Below are 18,003 nucleotides of genomic sequence, written 5' to 3'. Positions count from 1 at the left end.
ACATTTAGTCTATCCGTTAAACAAAAATTTCAAGACGACAAAGTCCTCTTTGACCGAGGCACAGCTTTTCTTTGGTTATTATAACCTCATTGCTTGACTGGACCCGTATCAATCTGAATACAGCTCCTAACAGGATTTATTTGATTACCATCAGAGATTAGTATGATCGATTCTGGACCTGGTAAAGAATAATTTTTCACTATTAAGACCAAATATTTAATATTGTTTTCACTAAATGTATAAACACTGCTTTTGATAAAACCCATTAAGAACAAGCTAAAACACAAAAGTGAAAAGAACTTTAAATTATTCGGTACTAAGGTAAATGTAGATTTCTATCCAGTGTATGCATATTAACTCCTTGTTTTCTTTTAAATTTAAGCAATCAACTTTGTATGTAAATATAGTATGTGCTCCCATGCAGTTTTTGAATAACCTTTTCTAATTGTATCTTGGAGTATTTAATCCCTAATAACTTTTTTTAGGCAGAAAACAGTCACCTGTGAAAATGTCTGCCTCCTGAATGTTTCTTTTTTAAGTGAAGCAACTGGCATTAAAACTTGCACTTAATTTCTTCTTAGTGTGCTTTCTTGGTAAAGTACCAGCATTTTATGTTAGTGACTTTTTCTAACTCAAGGCTTTTTATACTTTTAATGTTTTTTTAAGTGTTTTTGCCTTAGTTAAATGCGATTTGTTGTCTCAAAGTTACATTTGTGTAGTCTGTAGTCTTGTCTGTATTTTTTGTATAATAGCTGCTATTCAGTAAATATAGACATGCATTAATGTGCTTGCAGGGCTTTTAAGAAGGCTCAATTAAATGTTTTAATGAGATATTCCTGGCCCATTTTAAATATATTTTTTTGCTTCACATAATAAGTTTCTTTTATTTTGTTGTATGATACTGTATGTAGCAGAATGAGCTACAAATATACTTAAATGGGGATTTTATTCATGGGGAAAACCCCCCAAGATTTCTAGAACCAAAGGAAACGGTTTCAATCTTTGTCAAGCAGCACGTAAAATTAACACTCTGCTCTGATAGTGTTAACAGTGGGTCTGGTGTTCTGCAGTCCCACTCGGAATATTACAGAATTAATAGTAGTTTTATTTAGTATTCAGACCATCCTTTTGGTTCTCTTTACATTGTGAGATCTTGACATGGAATCTTGACTTGGCCAGGAAGTGTTCAACACCCCTGTTATAAAATCTCGGTTTTGTGATTTCTTCTCATTTTAGAGTTTTTGAAATGTTGTCAATATACAGTAACTAATAGCATATTCCTACAGGTGCCTGGTGTTAATTAGATTTGGCTCTAATTAAACCGGTTCATTATGCTTTATCTTAAAACTAGAATTCTTTTAGGAGCCAAGCATATGAAGACAGTGTTGGAATGTTTGATATTTACTCTCATCGGGAAATCTGTGTATGTACTTTAATCTACCAAAAACAGTGCGGCATGTTTTGCAAACAACTCTGTTAGCAAAACAATTAATGTCTATAAGTATCTATTAGCATTTTAATTAGGTCTGCATTTCAAGTCATGGTTTAGTTTGTATATTATAAATGATTTATTATAAAGCTCCAGATAAAATCCATGTAATTAAAACTGTTTTAATATACTGGTTTGTATTTTATATTCATATATTTAATATGTTTTATTTATCTTGCAAGATGCATTTTGAGCTTCACAAACCACCTTCTTGGTTTGTATAAGATAAATTAAACTACATCATAAAGCATACAGCCCAAGGCTGACAGGAAAATAGAGCCATCCATCAAACAAAGGCTACTTAAACAACTTGTCAGAGTAATATCAGAGTACCTTAATGCAGTCTGCTACTGTTTAAAACCTTCTATGGACCATGACTGTGAGATGTACTTGAACCATAAAAATAAAATAGCCTTCATTTTTAGACATCCAATAGGTTAAAAAATGTCAAGTTCAATTATAATTCTTCTTTAAGCACTGTAAGAAAGAAAAGCGATTGACTTAAATACTTCTACTGGCTTTCCAAAAATCTAGTAACCTTTGTGGAATTCCAATATACAGTTTTTGTCTGCAGGGTTGATCACCAACTTTAATACAAAAAACCTCCTTCATTCAAAGCAAAGCCTGTTGGTATTAGACATTTGTATTCTTGCTTACAATTCACATATTTAACCTTCTATTTTTTGTAACTATTCTTATTCATAGTTGTATCAAGATAGAATCCTTTCAAGAATCTTGTTTTTTCCCAAACAATTTTTCAGTATATAGTTATGAACCAGTGCCAGGATCCATCACCTTTTTTCTTACTTGGTCTGCTTAAATCTGCAAAAGCTGAAGAACTTTGAGAAGTGTTAACGTGGTCCAGGTACTGCAATGAGCTCCACTTGTTGGAATGATAGCCTGTAGGCACTATGGCCTTCCAGGACTGGAGTTGTGTATGACTGCTCTAGCCCTGGGTTTCCCAGTCCTGCTCCCATAGCACCTCTCTTTTAGCTTTCAAACCAGTAGCTGAACACTTCATTAGCCATAAAAAAACCCAGTTGGACCAGCCTGTCTATTTTAAACTGTTCCGTATACTTGGGTCATTGTTCCATCCACTACAGTGGGATACAGAACTGTATGTCAGCTTGGTTTAAAAATGTTGCTGTCCTGTAGTCTTGGACACAGCTCTTCACTGTTTGTCTGTATAGCTGATATACAGACACAGATAGGAATAATACTGTGTGGAACATTCCCAAAATCATTCTCCTTGCTGCAACACTTGCCGGCTAAAGTCTTCCAAGGCTCAAGAAAAGTAAACCTTAGTATAAGAGGGGTTTTGAAATCATCCACCTTGCATAGGGTTCATGCTCACTTGGATCTTGTCAAGCAGTTTAAGATGAGATTCAAACATAAAGATGTGGTTTAATAAGCCCAGTTAACGAGCTTGATTGGAATTAAAGCCACAAGATATGGGGAACCAAGACTGGGATACACTGCTCTAGACAATGTGGTGAAAGCAATTACAAAGCAAAGCAACCAGAACATCTGGACAAAGACAAAAGTATAGAATTTAAATCAAGAGATGCTATGTTAAAATCGTTCAATGCACTAATAAGACTTCATTTAAAATATCGTGTGCAATTTTGGAATCAGTCCAGAGAAACGTAACCAGATAAATTATCAAGTTTAAAGAAATGTTCCTGCAGGCTAAAAAAAAAAACGTTTTTAGTAAAAGAATGAAAGTGCAAGATTTTTTTTAATGAAAGATTAGTCCATGATATGATATACCTGATTGAAGTATTGAAAAACCTCAAAGGCACTAACCAAGTCAGCCAAACAAATGTCTTCGAAACGAGCAGTGAAGCATGAACCAAAAAGGCGTAAGTGCAAACTATGGAGACTCTTCTTCACACAAATGGCCGTGCGAGCCTTAATTTGAACTATTCAGCTATGTCCTTGGAGCTGATAATCCATCTTTTTTTAAGAGATGGATTGATTTGATTTTAGGTCAATGAGCAAACGGCAAGCAAATGAACTAGATATACCAAACGGTCTCCTCTCGGTGGCAGAGACTGGTAGGGCCCCACGCCCCAATTCCCAGTGCGAGCAACAGCACATCCGTATACCCACTGACACTTGGTTTATTACCACTATCGTCCAGCAGCACGTCATGGATTTCCAATAACTCCTAGATCTTTTTAACAAGAGGCAGATTCGAGAGCAAAAGCGAATATGATAGGGAAAATATTGTTCTCCTCCGGATACATTAAGAAAGATTTCAGACCACCAGTTGAGACCGAATTAACATGTGTGAAAACAACCATGACACAAATTCTGAACTAAATTCAGCATATCATCCAATAGCCAAAAAACAGGTAATGGAGGCATTGTGTTGGTGTTAAATCAGGACACGGGCTAAAACTCTCCAAACACTTTTTTTCCAAGGACATCAGATTTGGAAGGGACAGTAAATGCTTCACCAAAATGTTAACGGTGCATAAGGTAGATTGATTCAAATGAGAAAACTGCTAAGGTTGATTAGACTATAATTTGCAGGTTTAAAAAGTGCTACTTTAGATACGGTTTGAATACAGAAAGCAGCTCCTAGGGAACAGGAAAAAAAATCCACTGATAAAGAAATGTTTAAAATCAGAAAGCCTAAAGAGAGCTCCCTGCTTTGTTCTCAGTAGGCAAGACAGGCAGTCAGTAAGCCTGAATCAAGCATAAGAATGCATGCAGACAGAACGATAGTGCAGACCATAACAAGCACCATTGTTCCAAAGTGTGCACTGTACATATTGTTAAAATAAATAGTTAAAACCTTTACCGTTACTCAATGTCAATATGATTGGTGCCCCTGGCAGTTTGAATTGAAGCTTTCTCTTAGAGGAACTACTGAAAACATGCCTGGGAGCCATGTCCATCTACTTCTCTAAAAACGTTGCACTGAGACATGCATGAGCAATAAACTAATTCACTTCATATTCAGCCCTCCACTGTTTCAGTAATAGAATTTAGGCTTACATTTGTGCATGCAGTGGGAATATAGTATTCTCAGTAGTCACAGCTTCGGCAGTAATGGCTGATATAGTATTACCTTAACTTGCAGAAGAGCTTAACTTGCATGCCTTCTGAAATACCATGACTTGATGTGGATTCGTACTTGCTGAATATGGAACTTTATTGATCATGTCCAGTATGTATTAAGCCAAAGTATTTAGCTGTCTTATGTCCCAGTATTACCTTTACATGTGGCTCCACACAGACTTCATACAGTAGTAATTTAAAACCTGCAGAGCAGGCAAGGAATTAATCAACCCCATAGATGTCCACATCCTATTTGTTAAATGGGATTTTGCTTCTGAACAACATTTTACATTGGGGCCTGATCAATGCCCATAATTACCATGGCATAGTCTTTGGCAGATCAAAGGCAAAATCTGATCATACCTATTTACCAATGTAACTGTGTCACAGCAGGGAAGAGGTTTTTCAATACCCTGTGAAGATCTTGGTCTGCTAGACTAATTGAAATATGCAAAATATTACAAAAATTATACCAACAATAACAAAAATACATAAGGAATAAACTGATAGCACTAAATTTTTGTTTTTGTCATGTTCATGGACCTAAGCAAATGTTAGTCGTCAACTTCTCTTAAGTATTGTAGCATAATACAAAAAATGAGCTGCACAATAATTTTAGAAGAAATGCTATATCACTAAAAAACATGTTTTTCTAATGTCAGTTTTAAATGATCAAATACATAGCCTCAAGCTTTTAATAAAACCTTATCCTTACTAATTCTATTGTGTTCCTACTGTATTTCCTTTTAATATTTTAAATTCCAAAGTTATTTCCCTTCTGATCATGGTGTTGCTAGATACTGACTGTTTTTTTTTTTTACTGAGCCTTGTGACAAGCATTCAAAATGAAATTGATTACGTTATAACTCTGTTCCTTGATTATTTTCCATTGATTTGCAAATTTATTTTAGAGGACTTCTCCACAAAAGAAAAAAATGCTAATTTTGAATTTTATACACCATACTTAAATATTTGGAATTTTCAGGTTGTTCCTCCACACAGATCTTTGCAATAGCATAATTTGGGATTTCAAAATGCGAAATATTAGAGTATACCATTAAAAGACGCAAATCACTCAACCTTTTAGGCACAGAACCTGTTACAAATTCATTCATACTCACTTGAAAATTTTAAAGCTCAATTTTGAAATTACATCATTAATTGATTTTGACCAATTACAGCATAAATGGATCCAGCAAAGCTATTGGAAATGTAAAGGGCAGATGTGAAATACTTGACTCGGAAAGTGCAAGTTGTCTTCCTTAACAAAGATGATAAAATAAAATTGTTTCTATTCTGCCAATCATAAAATAATTTAACAAAAAGTCACAAAAAGATTAATTCCTTTTCTCCGTTTGTTTCAGAATCAACATCCAATTAACTCAGGATTAAAATGGAAAAATCATAGGTTGCAGGTACTAGAAACACTTAAGGAAAACAAATCATCAGGGTGTGGTGGCATTCTACCATCTGTATTTGAAGAAAAAAGATGTTATTCAAAGACTATTAACAAAAATTTTCCAGCAGTCACTCAAGACAGAGGTAATAACCACTTACTGGAAAATGATAGTCACACTCATCCAAAATAATAGTGACAAAACTGAACAAATTAATTATAAACCAACAACTATTACTTAAATTATACGCAAGGTTATGGAAATTCTAGGAAATTGTCTTGAAAGTTAACTTCAGGACATGACAAGGTTTTAGTTCACCAATGCCTTTAGAAAATTCTGCATTTAGGAGAAACTTCTTAAATTCTTGTTCTTCACTGATGAATGTTGACAATAAAGACTACATACAGTAAGTGCTGTTTTTTAATTAAAAAGTGAACTGTTACAAAGCGAGAGACTCAAGTTTGGAAATTAGAGAAAAGTCTGAGAGACTGTTTTGGGAAAGACTTTGTGATTTCTTCTCTGGCCAGTAAACAGTGTAGGAACTTGACCATGATAGTTAGGACCTGCAAAGAATTTATTTGGGGGCTAAAGGAAGAGTTTAGGCTTTTGTTTTATAGGCTTGGTTTGGGGTTGTGTTTTCCCTGATACTACAAAAAAACTGCACTTGGGTGTTTTAAAACCTTACAGATGTTTTTTTTTGGTGTGCTTGTTAGCCCAGACCCGCTTATTTTCTAAGATCCTGTTATGACACACCCACGGGTATGTCACAAGTGTTAAATCTATTACCTTTATCACTCAAAAAAATGAAGTCAGAAAATATTCAGACTAATACATCAATATGAAGTCAGAAATATACATTGAGTAGAATGGGTGAGAAGGAACAGAACTTGATTTGCCTAGTCTTTCTCATCCTCTTCATGCTTCACTCCAGTGGGTCCTTAACACTTCAGTAGCTTCAGTAGTTCCCCCCAATACCCTAATGAATATGATAGAGGGAGGAGTGTATTAGCAATTATTTGGCATGACTGAGAAAATGGCAGTGTGACCATGAGAATGACCAACTCCCCCTCCCATTCATTGTTGAGTGGAATGAGCTAGGGAGCTGCTGCAAGAGTTCAGATGGAGTGGTGGGAGGGGTGCAAGAGAGATGGGCAAAAGGAAGTCCAAAATGAGAGAGATACTGTTACGAGCGTCCAAAGGGACTAACCGTGGGGAGCAGGAGAGCGGAAAAAGACCCATATGCGTAGCGGCGAGACGGGAAAAAGGCCCGGGCTCATTAGTGCAAAGAGTTCAGGAATGCCGTATAGAAACCTATGCCCTCAGGGAGCGGACGTGGGGCGACCTGGTGCTAGGCGGGTCTCAGGACATCCGAACGTCAATGCTGAGCGAGGACAGAGTGCAAGACCCGGAAATATATAGCCCAAGGGAAAGAGAGGGACCGGAAGGACAACAGACCGGAAACTAGGGACAGGACAGAGAAAGAGCGCCCTCTGGCTGCAGAGGGCGTGACAGATACAGTACATTAGGATATAACCTTTCTCCAAAATGTCTGTTCTCTATTTGATCTTAGAGGATAAGTGTGTCTTCTAGCTTTCATTTGGAAACAAGTCAACAACTATGAATCAATAACATGTATTAAAATGTAGACAGTAGATTTTTAAATATTTAGTTTATTTTTGTAATTCCATCAGTAGGAAATGGTTTGGCATTGTTACTGTTAATGTATATAAGTAAATTTTACATTTCACTGCATTTGGATCAATATACTGTAACTAAAATCATCCATTTGTAATTAAAATCCTGCAAAAAGATTTTACTCAAGACACTTTTTTGTAATATCTGGATTAATCAAAAGATGAAGAGCTGTTTTTTTCTCATCCTCTTTATTCTTCACTCCACTAGGTCCTGGAGCCTGAACTGCTGCTGTGTTTCTGCTCATTTTAAGGTTTTGTGTAAAAACCCATAAAATGCGCATTCATGCAACAAGGGAAAATCAAAGAATTTCAGGTGGGTGGATTAACAAAGTCTCTGCCTTTGGGATTCAATGGAATAAGAAGCTCTACACACATGCAAGGAATTTTTATTTAAATAAAACATTGTTTATATTTATAATCATGAGATGACCCCTGTGGCACCCCTTCTGACAATAGAAATGTGTTGCAGTGCTGGAACTAACTGAGTTGTGCATAAGCCCAGTCAGAGATATGAGCTGAGCATTTGAATGCTGCTGTGTAGTTTTAACTGTAAAAGATATTGCAAAAAATGAGTCTTTATTCCATATTACGGGGTACACGTGAAGCATAATTTTCAAAGATTTCTGAAACGTTTGAAAGTTGCAGATATACCAAGAAACATAATTCTAATATATCTTCTAAAATATCATTTTTGAAACAAAAATGTTATTCAAATTTACAAGAATTTTCACATTTGGATGGGTCTTTTAAATACCATTTTAACAGAATATTTTTAAGTGAATAAAAATTTACCTGGAGAAGAAAAGTAATTGAAAATGAATTTACAAGAGGATTTAGGAATGGATATGATTGTTCTAGGCTCAAATTTTAGTTTGAGGATCATTTTCAAATTTGAAAAATGAATGCAGGGCTTTAGAGAAAGATTGCACGATTGCTCAGTTTAAATCCAAGCTAGGGTTTGGGTTAACATTCTCCCAGTTTTTAGACAATTGTTAACCTCATGGCTGTAATTTAGGGCCCATGTAAACTTTGGAAAGAGTGATAAATTTCTCCCATATTCATTTTTGTTTTTTGGATAGATATGGGTGCTTATAATGTATTGCACAGTTCAGAAACTGCATTCCAAAACTGAAAGAAATTAAGTGTCAAGAAAATGCGTTCTATTTGGTAAACTCTCTCAGTGTCATTTCAGGTAAAATTAGTGTATACGCTGTTAAAACTGGATTGATCTAATAACCCTAACGCTAGTGTAGCTAAAAATATAAGGTGTTTTAACTACAGTTTAAGAAACATTTTTCACAGGATTGAAAGTTTGCCCATGAAAAAGTATATCATTGACCAAGATGAATTTACAATAAGTTTTAGGAAAGTTTTTCTTAGGTTTATTAAGGCTTATTTGAGAGTCCTAGGCTCATATTTGTATGTTTAAGGAACATTTTCAAATCTGATGAATGGAAGGCTTCAAAGAAGACTGCAGGATTGCACTGTTGAAACCCCAGCTCGGGTTAGGGTTAGCATTCCCATACTAAGACATTTTATATGCTCAATACTGTAATTTAGGCCCCAAGGCAACTGTAGGCTGAGTGATAATTTGCTACTAAACGCAACTTTTTTTTCCCCAGAGACCTTTTGATGCCTATTTTGAATATTGAAGAGTTCAGTAATTGAAATCCAAAACGGAGTCAGATCAAACGTTTTATGAAAACCTGCTCTACTGGGAAAATCGTTTTAATGTCATTTAACATGTAACTAGTTGTATAACTAGAGTCAAAATTTAATGGTTCTTGTAACTCATACCCTACATTGGTGTGAAAAGCGCGCTCATTTCAATATCATTTTATGGCATTTATCAGCTGATTGAAAATTTTCTAAAGAAGAAAAATTATTGAAGGCTTGCAATTGCTAAGAAAATATTTTCAATGGCTTTGGTTGATTTTGATATTTTTTGGTTTGAGGAACACTTTCAAATCTGATGACTGTAGGGCTTCAGAGACAGATTGTGGGATTGCTTAGGGTTAGCATTCCCACACTACTTAGACATTTTTTACGCTCAGTGCTCGATTATGTGTCCCAAGAGAACTTTAGAACAAGTGATAATTTGCTCCTATCTGCAACTTTTTTTTCGGAGACTTTTGGCTGCCTATGTTGTGTATTGTAGCGCTCTGTAATTGTATTGCAAAACTGAGTCAGATCAAAAGTTGCCAGAAAACCTTTTCTACTGGGTAAACTCTCTTCATTTTGTCATTTATCATTGAAATAGATGTACTGTATCAGTGGAGTCAACATGTAATGCTTCTTGTAACCCATGCTCTACACTGGCCTGAAATGCTTGATCATTGCAATACAAGTCAGAGTATTTTTCAGGTGAACGAAAGTTTGCTAAAGAAGACACATTTTGCAGATAATCAGTTTCTAAGAGGTTTTTTCAATGGCTTTGATTGTTTTAGACTCATTTTTTGGTTTGAGGAACATTTCGAATTTCAAAACAGTCGAATCATATGACTGTAGGGCTTCAGAGACAGATTGCAGGATTGTCCTGATGAAACCCTAACTAGGGTTAGGGTTAGCATTCCCATACTGCCTAGAGATTTTTTACTCTCAGTGCTGGATTTTGGGTCAAAAGGGAACTTTAGGACAAGTGATAATTTGCTCCTATCTGTAACTTTTCTTTTGGAGACTTTTGGCTGCCTATGTTGAACATGGCAGCGCTCAGAAATTGTAGTCCAAAACTGAGTCTGATAAAACATTTCCAAGAAAACCTTTTCCACTGGGTAAACTCTCTTCATTTTGTCATTTAACGTGCAACTAGTTGTATCACTGGAGTCAAAATGTAATAGTTCTAATAAGCCGTGGTCTGCACTAGCCTGAAATGCCCAATGATTGCAAGACAACTTTCAGTGCATTTTCCAGCTGACTGAAAATTTGCCCAAAAAGACACATTTTAAAGATTATCAGTTTCTAAGAGCTTTTTTTCAATGGTTTTGATTGTTTTTCACTCATATTTTTGGTTTGAGGAACATTTTCAAATCTGATTACTTTAGGATTTCAGAGACAGATTGCAGGATTGCCCTGATGAAACCCCAACTAGGGTTAGGGTTAGCATTCCCAGACTGCCTAGAGATTTTTTATTCTCGGTGCTGGATTTTGGGTCCCAAGGGAACTTTAGGAAAAGTGATAATTTGCTCCTATCTGCACCTTTTTTTTGGAGACTTTGGCTGCCTATGTTGAATATGGCAGCGCTCTGTAATTGTATTCCAAAACTGAGTCAGATCAAAAGTTTTATGAAAACGTACTGGGTATACTTTCTTAATTTTGTTATTTAACCTACAATTAGATGCATATCTGGAGTCAAAATTCAATGGTCCTTGAATCCGTTTCTCTACACTGTCCTGAAATGCACGTTCATTTCACTACCATTTTTACAGCATTTTTCAGGTGATTGAAAATTTAACAAAAAAAGACACATTCTTGAAGATGATCTATTTCCAAGATCTTTTTTCAATGGTGTTTACGGTTTTAGACGTAATCGTTTTATTTTTTGGTTTGAGGAACATTTTTAAATCTGATGAAAGTCTTCAGAGATTAAAGAATTGCTCAGTTTGAATCCCAGCTGGTAATAGGATTCTCACAATGCTTAGACATTTTTTTACATCAGAGCTATAATTTGGGACCCAGGAAAACTTTAGGAAAAATGATTTTTTCCCCCATCTTCATTTTTGTTTTTTGGATAAATATGACTGCTTATATCGTATTGCACATAAATTGTATTCCAAAACTATGTAAATTTAAAACTGACTAGAAAATTAATTAATTCTTGTAAACTCTCCCAATTTTGTCATTTCAGGTGTAAACACAATTATATATGGTGTCAAAATTGGATGGGTCTTGTAACCCTATCACTAGTATGGTCTGAATTTCACGCTCCTGTAATTACCATTTTAACTGAATTTTTCAGATTAATGAAAATTTAATAAGATATAATACTGAAGAAGATGCATTTTCAACAGGTTGTAGGAATGGATTTGATTGTCTTTGGTTCAGGGAACATTTTCAAATCTGATGAATGGAATGCTTCAGAGACAGATTGAAGAATTTCGCAGTTTAAATTCCAACTAGGTTTGGGGTTAGTATTGTCACAGTACTAAGACATTTTTTAGCCTCATGGTTGTATTGTGGGGCACAAGTAAACTTTTTAGGAAGAATGAGAATTTGCATTCCAAAACTGAGTGAAATTGTCAAGAAAACGTACATTCTGTTCAGTGAATTCTCTCAATTTTGCCTATTCAAGTGGATACAGAAGTAGAGATGGTGTCAAAATTGGATGGTTCTTCTAACCCTAACCGTAGTCTGGCCTGAAACTCATTTTTAAGGGAATGAAAATGTGTCCCGAGAAAGCACATTGTTGAAGAAGATGATATACAAGAGATTTTAAGAATTGATTGTTTTAGGCTCTTTTTTTTTGGTTTGAGCAACTATTTCAAATCTGATGAGTGGAGGGCTTTAGAGACAGATTGCAGAATTGCTAAGATTAAAAGCCAACTAGGGCTAGGATTCTCACAATACTTCTTTTTAACATTATGCCTGTATTTTGGGGTCCAAGTAAACATTAGGAAGAGTGATACTTTTCTCCCATCTTCTTTTTGTTTTTTCAGATACATTTGACTGCTTTTATTGTATTGTATGCCCATTTCAGGAATTGTATTCCAAAACTGAGTGAAATTAAGTGTCAAGAAAATGCATTCTTTTGGGTAATTTTTCTCAGTTTTGTCATTTCAAGTGAAAACTGTAGTATAGATGGCATCAAAATTGGAGGGGTCTTGTAACCCTAACCTTAGTGTGGTCTGAAATGCATGCCCATTTAAATAACATTTTAACAGAATTTTCAAGTGAATGAGAATTTGCCCTGAGAAGGCACATTACTGAAAAAGGCGAAGAGGTTTTAGGAATGGATTTTATTGTTTTAGGCTAGATTTTTGGTTTGAGGAATTTACATTTACAGTACTTACATTATACTGTATTTGGAATACTAATTCCCATAGACAAGTTGAGTGCTGTGGAACATTACAGTTGAACACTATGTGCCTTTCTTCTCCTTTCGTAACTTTCTTCTTGTTACACTAGAGAACAGGTACGTGACTTTTCCTTTTAATATAACCTGACCATTCCCTCTTTTGTTCCCCTTCCAGAATAACTGCAAGTTTTAAACATACCCATGAGTAGTCTCTCTGTTGAATAGAGCCTAATTTCTGCATGTTTCTTACTTCCTGTAGAATCACTTGGCAGGATAAATTACGGAAATGATAAGAAAATGAACACATGAATAACATATCAGTCTCTGAAGAATAGCTTTCTATTAAGGTAAATTTGTCATTTTGAACCATCTAATTTCTCTGTATTTTGTGGGTAAGTGTGGGTACTGGAATTGATATAAATTATTGACTATGCAGTTATGATCAGTACGCCTACAATTTTTGAACACTACACTCTACTTGAGTCCTTTTTTACTTCAAGACTAAAAGGTATTGAAATGAAAGTGCACAATATTGAGGCTGTTAAAAAGAATAAGAACTAAATGCCGTCAACCAGCTATTTTATTACAGATGTTTCTGAAAAACTAGACATAATGAAGACATTATAATGAGGCACATAGGCTGAAAACAAGCTGAATATTGCTTTTTTTAATTAGCGACTGCCAAAAAGGATATTTTATTTTCTGCAAAGGGAAAAATGCAACAGCATTGGTGCCACTTGTGTTTGACTGCCAAAAGGCTCACATACAGAGCAAAAGGCTTCAATGTATCTTTGTGTTTACCTGAATGAGTTGCCAGAGAAGGTAGCTGTTGAGAGTATTTTCACTGAAGAATGCTAGAATGTAATTGACACATAGCTCTTAGTCATAAAGGGAGGACCTAGGTTATGTTATTACAGCAGGTGCAGAACCATGAAAGTTACCATGTTATTTATTAGTCGGCACTGATGTTGATATGGTCCTGTCGTAGTTTTACATTTAGTGGGGTCAAAGCACACCTCCAGGCAGCAGGGGGCTGTATGAATGAGCATCTTTAAACTTGTTTTTTTCCACAGGTGAGCATTTCTGACATTACAAATTAGTATTTTATTGTATTTTTGGAATCCCTTGATTACCCATCACTGATCTTAAGAGTTTTAAACATTTTATATTACGTTATTTTGCTTATACACAATGTAGTAAAATGTGTATACTGAATAAAATACATAGTATAGACTTTATCAACAGGAGCCACTTGATCTCTTGTGCTGTTCGAAAATAAACACTCAAGGAGGTGAAAAGTTGTAACAAATCACTTAACTAAAGTGTCCTCTTATGACATAGATAGTGACGTGTTGTGATTGTTAGAGGAATTCAACTATGTTTATGTGGGATACTTTCTTGGCTGGTCTGTGGCTCACTGGCAGTTCTGGGGGATGCCAAGATATATACAGTATATATCTCGTCACCATTACCGGATAGATAGACTGGTGACCTCAGAGTGTGAGAAGTAAAAGAAAACAACAAACCCACTGCTGCTGTGTCAGGGACACAATTGTTGTTTTACACAGAGGTGTCCCTGGTCAAACAGGATCATCCAGTAATATGATGGAAATCATGGAAATGATTAATGATGGAAACTGTTATGGGTTGTTAGTGAAAATCTGGTAAGAGCAAAGAGCTAAGTAATTATGTAAATGAACATTGCAAGTGGGCAGTTGAATATTCAAGTGCCTTGTAATTAATTAATATAATTAATGAGAGAGTGAAGACCCGATGGGAAGATCTAGTAAGCGTGTGCAGTGTTTGGTGACTAATGGAGACAGAATAAAGCTAGTCAGAAGATCACGTAACTTGTATGAGTAGATCCAAGTGTACAGCAACTGGGAAGGTAGAGGACCGCGCAGTTTTCTCTGTGAGGGGAGCACAGAGAAAGAGCTGGGATCCGAGAGGAGGTCGGAAAGAACAAGGATAGACCACTTAAAATGCGAGGAGAGAAGGTGACACGCAGGCAGTAACAGATCAGAGGGTGGTGACCTTCCCAGTTACACAGCTATTTAGACCCAGTGATATGAAATATTCATCTACAGTAGTTCTTCATATTTAATTTTCGACTGAATTTTAATGAAAATTAAATGCTACATTTTATTTAGAAACTCAGGAAGATTTTTTTTTCCATTTAAACCTGTGAAAAAAAGTCAATTTGTTCCAATTTTACTGACGGATAAGTTTTAGATTTCCCACATGAAATGGAGAAACAAGAATGATGCGATTCCTGGCAGCCGTTGGTTGAATGCAAAGGAAATCGATGTTTGGTTTGATTTTGGTTCAGAGAATTCTCAATTCTCAAATCCTTCTCAATTTTCATATTCTCTCTTTTTTTAAAAAAAGATTTATTTGTCATGGGGGGACTGGGGCTGTGCAGCAGCCTGAATCAAAACTTAAAATGGAAGAATTAAAAGCCACTTTGATTTAGGAGAGAAGTCTACTGGAATATATTACACCCACCATAAGAACTCCCATTTGAGACTACCTGTTATGAAAAATGTGGAATGAACAGCTATTAGGATGGGCCTCTGTGGTACCACTTGCAAAGCTCAAGTTAAAACACCAAAAGAGGCAGAGTACACAAACAAAAATGACAAATAAGCAAGATCAGAAATGAGAGCTGGGAGCTCGTTTTAGGTACAGTGTTGTAAGTGATGTTAACGGACAATAATAATTTAAATTAATAAATTGCTGCAGCCCCTCAAGAAATGACCTGATGAAGATCTTGAATCCCTAATCTGCCCTAACCTATAATGTTATTACAGAGACTTGCTGCGTTGCTTAAATCATACTAAAAGCTATAAATCCACTGCCATCTTTATTAGTTGTACAGGAATAATAAAACAATCTAGTTCTATGTCTGTAAGTAGTTTCACATACAGTTTTAGCAGCATGTTGTCAGGTCCTGAGCTGTTATTACATTGCAAGGTGTCAGGAGGTGTCAGCAGTAATATCCTTATGAAAAAATGTACTGGAAAATGACAAGCTTGTGCACAGCAAAATGTTTAATTCTTGTTCTGTCAGGTCTCTGTCAGAAAGAAGCACTGTTGTGAACGAGCCAGCATTATGTTTTGTGAATGCTATCTATTGAGCTTATAGTTGGTAGGACATTAATTATACTCATATACAATGATGCAAAATTGATTCCGTATGCTAAGACATTTCAGCATTTCAACGGCAAATTAATTTTTCAAAACATCTTTGAGTTCTTTTCAGCAATTTCCCATGGCATTTTTAATCTGTAAGATACAGAAAACGCTCCCAAAAAGTGTCAAGCAGATTGTATAAAACACAGCAGTAATGTTTTCTCGCCTACATACCATCTTTCATGACCTTATCTGAGACAAAAGAGTATTCACAGTAACCCTACAGCTATCTTTTTAATAATGCATTTTTGTTTTTCTTTAAAGATGACGACTTAAACATTTTAAAAGGTGAAAGCTGCAATATAAAGGTTATGTCTGCAATGGCCCACTTCCTGACAGCACTGGTTTACAATCCACAGAGCAAAAGCTTCTGAAAAATTTTCTAACCGCTTTATCCAAAGCATGGTTACAGGGGACCCAAAATCTATCCCTACGAGCTGTCACGGATATCACCAATCAGACACAAGCCCAGGAAAAACAAATCAAGCAAGACAATGGTTATAATATTGGCTCCTGGATTTAAATGTACTACATTTGCTCTTATAACACTCAGGAAATGTTGTGGAGCTTCCTCAAATAAAGGTTTCTGGGTAAGCTCTGTGTTTTCTACTCTTTTTAATTATTAAAATAATTTTAAACTTCATTATCTCAACATCATGGTGACAATAAAATCATGCTGTGTTGGGAATATTAAAGAAGTATCCTTTTACCATCACTTAATCATACAGCTCATTGTAAATGTGTGCCAGGTATGCCTGTTGCCAAAAAAATGAACCAAGCACACATTTTTGCAGAGCAATGACAAAAAGTTATAGAAGCAAACAAGGAAATCAAGGCATAAGTAACTATCTTTGTTTTCTTGCCAAAGAATTTTTAAAAACCCGCATGCTTTAAAAGTACCATATAACCTACTGTAACAAGTTGTCTTCAACTATAACTATAATCTGGTCTGAAAACTATTTCTGAAAAAGTTACAAAATCTTTCAGAACTATACAGAAAACACATTGATTTGTTCATGGTTTCTAAAATCTTATAGAATTTTCCAACTCAAAATGGGTTAATTACCCATAATAAGAAACACTTGGGCTCAGATGTCTCTGCACTGTTTACTTTCACCACTGGAGGGTAGAATGAACTTCTGTCCTTTCATTTTCCTTTTAATTACAGCTTGAAGCAAGAAGCAGATGCAGTATCCAAAACTACCTGTCAGTTACAGCAATAAAATGCTTTAAACTCAGCTAATAACACATCACTGATAATAATAATAACTGTTTTCTGCAAACATGTCTTCAAAAAGATGTCCTGTACTCATCTAAAGATGAATTAAGGAGAACAGATATTGGATTGACATGATAACTTAAAACACATTTAATATTTGTTTTAGAAAAAGTTTATCCTAAACTTTTGCTGCCTAGCATTTCACTGCGGAAATACTTAAAATATTTGGAAACATTTAAAATAATCCATTTTAATGGTATAATGAAACCTACACACTATTTTATTGGAACAAGAGCAATCTGTTTTCACTCAAGGTCATTTCCACAATGCAGCTTTCAAATTTTATCTAAACGTCCAGTTAAATGTATCGCATAGTGGAGTTTAAATTCATATTTAAAAACAAATTGAAACTGTTCAAAAATAAAAATATCTGGTTTGGCAACTGAATATGTTACCCGTATGATTTCACTCGAAACTAGTTTAGCAGACATTGTTTTAGCGTGACATGGTATGTCAGACTTCTGTCAATATGACTGAGAACATTTTAAACAGTGATGTTCTGTTTCAGCATTTTATTAAAAGTGACACCCGTATGAAACTGATTCCTTTGGGTCATTATCTGTCCTACATATAATGGATGTAAATGGCATTTTGGTTTAAATTTGAAAAGACATTAGATTAAAATGTATCTCGTTCCTTATAGTGTTTATATGATGTACTGACTGGAGTCATTGTTTCACACAGCTTCTAGGCATAGTACACTTTTTTTTATTTTATCTGAAGTGATAGGCTGAAAATAATCCAGAACTGATGAAAAAACTCCAGACAGGCAATACGTAGCTCTTTTCAAAAGTCAGAGAATTAATAGTAGTGACGTTACTCTTACCCTCTCGGGTATAATTCTGCTTACAAACTTTTTTTTCATAGAAAATG

The sequence above is a fragment of the Atractosteus spatula genome, chromosome 4, assembly GCF_055471065.1.
Source record: "Atractosteus spatula isolate fAtrSpa1 chromosome 4, fAtrSpa1.hap1, whole genome shotgun sequence".
Classification (NCBI taxonomy): domain Eukaryota; kingdom Metazoa; phylum Chordata; class Actinopteri; order Semionotiformes; family Lepisosteidae; genus Atractosteus; species Atractosteus spatula.
Note: the sequence above shows the minus strand (reverse complement) of the source record.